This window comes from Galeopterus variegatus, unplaced genomic scaffold (genome assembly GCF_000696425.1).
Source record: "Galeopterus variegatus unplaced genomic scaffold, G_variegatus-3.0.2 Scaffold2514, whole genome shotgun sequence".
NCBI classification, from domain to species: domain Eukaryota; kingdom Metazoa; phylum Chordata; class Mammalia; order Dermoptera; family Cynocephalidae; genus Galeopterus; species Galeopterus variegatus.
In genome coordinates this window covers 265,157-269,628 of record NW_007728625.1, presented here as the reverse complement: position 1 = coordinate 269,628, position 4,472 = coordinate 265,157, and positions in this window count along the sequence as shown.

Below are 4,472 nucleotides of genomic sequence, written 5' to 3'. Positions count from 1 at the left end.
TCTGAGTGGCTGTGGGAGTCAGGCCACGCCTCCCCACCAAAGGTGCTTGCAGTATGTGAACACTTTCCTGCAGTGAAGAACCATCCCTCAATTGACCTGTAGTCAAATCCCGGTTTTCCTCTGGTGGAGGTTAAAAGAGTTAAGAAGCCAAGATAAGAAGTTAGTGTAGATCTGAGGCTGCTTTAGGGTGGGCCTTAAGGATGGTACACCAGTCAGGGTCCTGTGGATGCAGATGGCATGCTTGGGGGCAGGGAGTCCAACAAGGGCAGTAGGAGCACCAGGAGGGCCCCTGGACCTGAAGGGGAGGGGAGGTGTGCCCAGAACCTGGTGAGACCTGTGGCGTGGGAGGTCTGGTATGGTCTTTGCCTGGAGGGAGAGAAAGGAACAGACCATTGCAAAACCGAGGCCCTGCAGGGAAGGAGCCCGCTGATGCAATCCAGAGCAGTCAACCTCCGCAGGCACAGAGAATGGTCAGGCTTGGAGAGGAGAGGAGAGGGAGTTGGGGAGTTGGGGGGTGGGGAGCCTGGCTCTTAGGGGAAGTGAGGGGAGCACAAGGGCGGAGGTGGGCAGTGGGCTGGGCCTGTTGTCCACTCCGGACACATGAGAAGGCTGCATCCTTGCCCTGCTTGTCTCCTTTGAGCCCTCTGGGGGTGGATAGATCAGGCTGCCAGTTTTCATCCTTGGACAAGAGACCCCAGCAGGGCAGGGTGAACAGAGTTGTGATGAGGGAGCCACGCTCAATTTGGCCATTCGTGTCATCTTTTCATTGAAGATTGTTTTCCCTGGCAGAGTTGTGAAGAATTCTGGCCTGGCACCAATATAACTCAGGGCAAAGGGATCAGACCACACTCGGGAAGAGCACTTGGTGGTGGCAGATAGCTCTGGAAAGGAGAGTGCTCCAGCTAGAACTGAAGGACAAGGTGGGAATGGGGCAACACCTTGCTGAGTCCTTCACCGTGGGTTGGAGCTCAGTATGCTGAGCCAGCCTGCAGGTCCCTACACCAGACCCGGACAGGATGAGTTCCTGAGGGCAGAGCAGCCCTACTCATCGCATGGGTCCCTGGTGCCTGGGACAGCGTTGGGCACGGGTTTGATGAGCACACAGATGGGTGGACGAGGCAGTACCAGGTCAACAAGTCTCCACTCAGAAAAACTTCATGGGGCCCTTGGGATGTCACCCTGCTGCTGCTATACAAACAGGGCCACATGGGGCCACCTAATTCTTGGTTGGAGAAGTGCAGTTAGGGGTCTGAAATTTGATGGACTCCATCTTCTCACCATACCCACCCGCACCCCACTCACTCTCAGTACTGCAGGAGCCAGAAGGCAGCATCTGGCATTCCTGCTGCTCTGCCCAAAGGGTAAGGTAAGGCAGCTCCAGTGTGGGGGAGAGCAAGGCCCTGAAATGGCTGTTCACTTGTCCCCCTCTACTTCAAGTCACAAACTTTGTCTACACTCACGTGCTGTTCCCAGTCCCCACACATGCCTTATGTGCCACACACACCCCAACCATGGCTCTCCAGAGAGAGAGAGAGAGAGAGAGAGAGAGTGTGTGTGTGTGGCCCCTCCTCACTGCATTCTGCAAATCCCCCTAAGTCTGGCTTAAGCCATCTCAAACCCTCCCACTGCAGACCCCTCCCCTGGCAGGTTGGCAGTCAGGCCAAGGGTGTGCTTTGGGCTAGTGGTCCTTCCTCTCTTTCCCACTATCCCACCCATGGCAAAATCCAGCACCCAGCCTTGTTGCTTTCCTTCCTGGAGGTTCACAGCTCCATCTTTTCTTCATCTCCACTGGGTCTCCTGGCTCTTCTCTCACTTCTCCGAGCTCTTGGAAGTGCAGGTCTGATTGGGTGGCTCTCTTGCTTGAAACCCGTTAGGGACATCCCCACGCTTTCTGGCTAAAGTCACATCTCCCAGCCTGGGCCTGCTGGCCTCTCCAACCCATCCAATGTCCCTCTTCCCCTGATTCTGTGGATCCTAGCTTCACCGGCAATTTGGTCCCTTAACTGCTCTCACCTCCTGCTCCACACATGCCTTCATGCCTTTGATCCAGGGTGCTGTTTTGCAGCCTGCCCTTTGCTCAGTTATTTGGTGCTCCTCCTGCAGGAATACTCAGGGACCTGACCACTCAGGTCACTTTACCCAGGAGCCTTCCCCGTCTTACCTCAGATCCCCATTTATGTTCTCACACATCCTGTGCCTCTCCCTAGCCCTACAGCTAACTAACTAAGTTGTCAGAGTTACTGGTTTAGTTTCTCCTCTGCTGAAATGTAATATGTATAATGGCAGGATTGTGTTTCTTGTTTACAGCTCTGAACTGAGGCTCTCCATAATATTTTTAAATATATGAACAGGACTCTAAGCTGCAACAAGCACAGCCACAGCTCCCTAATGTCTTTGAGCAATTACAGCAAGACTGGCTGGATGCCCTGATGTGGCCTCTGTGAATCACATCTGATCCTTTCCTGTCTTCCCACCGTGGGACTTTCCAAAGGCAGGGCCTGGCACTGAACTTCCGTGATTGCTGACTCCAGCAGGGAAACCGGGACACTTCTGGGTCACTTCCTGTAAGGTACAGATTACTCCCCACGGTACCAGGGACTCTATGAAGCTTTACGAGCCTCAAATTTTGTAATATATTGTTGCCCTCCGCACAGATTCAGGGGTTGATCGCAGAAAGGTTAAGAAACATGCTCTAGGGCTTTGCAGGTGAGCCAGGTGGTAGGGAGTTACCCTGTAATGTTACCCTGAATCTTTCCTTCTCAGGTGCCTTCTTTGTGCCACAATCATTGGCACTCTGCCCCAGACCACTGGAGAATACTGTTCTACTGACTCATGCCCCACCCCCGCCATCCCAGGTTCATGATTTTCTGGGTGTGAATGTGCAAAGATGCCCAACACCACAGAGCACTTATGCACAGACCCAGAACTAGGCTCACTTACAGAGAGCTACATCAACACACAAATACCCCACCCCCACACACATGCACATCCAGACAAGCCAAAATATGGGGAGGAGAGTCCCAGAATCATGGCACTGGTGTTGGCTCTGCCCATCCCTGACCCTAGCTGGCCCTACTGCCTCTGTTCCCACCACTGTCCACAATGCAGGGCCCCACTCAGCCATGCCTGGAGCTGGGCACACACATGGAACCCCAGTCCCCACATGTGTATAGATCACAGGCCGGGTCCCAGATAGATGTGCAGTTCCTCACCCAGAGAGGCCGCCTGCTTGTCTCCTGCCCGCCATGTCCGTTCAGTAATGTAATGGGGCCTTTATTATGCACAGACACTGTGTTAGGTTCTTAGAGACATTTTCTCATTTATCCCCAATTGGAGCATATAGCTGATAATATTTTATTTTTCAATGTAATTTTATTTATTTTTATTTTTATTTTTCAATTGTACAAGTGAGGAAACAACACAGAAAGGTGAAGAAATTTGCCCCAAATCAAAAAGCTTTGTGAGTAACAGAACAAGGAGTTGAAGCCAGCAGTCTGGTTCCAGATATTCCCAAAACGCTAAATTTATACTGTTCTATTTATCCTAAAGATTTCATGGTGCAAACTTATACTGTGGACACTATAGCTATTCTCCCCACTCTGGGTTAGAGTTGACTTTTCAGGCTTCTTTTAGTAAGAAAAAATAGTCATTGAACAGAACTTCCAGGGGAGACCCTTCCAGCTAACTGAAGAGGAAGGAGTCATTTACTCGATCATGTTTAGTACCCAAGTGGGAATGGGGGAGGGCAGAGTGTCATGGAGCTGTAGGAGGCACCAGCCGAGTACAAGGGGACCTTAAGAGGCAGGGGGAGAGCAGACTGGGCAGCCGGCCAGGGGTTCAAATCCTGGCCCTACCATCATAGCAGAGTCACCCTGAACAAGTGATTGCTCACCTCTGGTCCTCAGTTTCCTATCTATAAAAGGGGGATATACGTATACTACAGGATTGTTTTGACAATGAAAGTGTAAGAAAATTTGCGAAATGTGAACCCTGGTGAAGGTATATAGTAGGCTTTAAAAGAAGATTGACTTTCTAAATTTTAGTACTTTTAAGTGTTATAGGTACCAGGGTGTTCAGGTCTTGGAGTTGTTACCCAAATACCAGTAATTCCTTGAGACTGAACCCCTCCCAGAGAACTCACTGCTGCCTAATATAGTTCTGCTTTATAGACTTTCAAGAATTTCCAGTTACAGCAATTCTTTAGATTGCTATCAGTTGACATCTTTGGGAAATTACTTGACAGGAGCTTACAGCAAAGACCTAAGTGACCCAAGGGGGAGATACCAGGCTGGGGAAGTGGTCATTAAAGTGGGAGATGGTCTTTTACACCTACTATACGAGTAATTTTTAAATACTAAAACATTGAGTGTCAGTGAAGCTGTGGTAAGATGGACACAAGCATATGCCCTTGGTGACATTTGTGGTCAGCAGCCTCTAAGGTGCCCCCCCCCCCCCCCCCCCCCCCCCCCCCC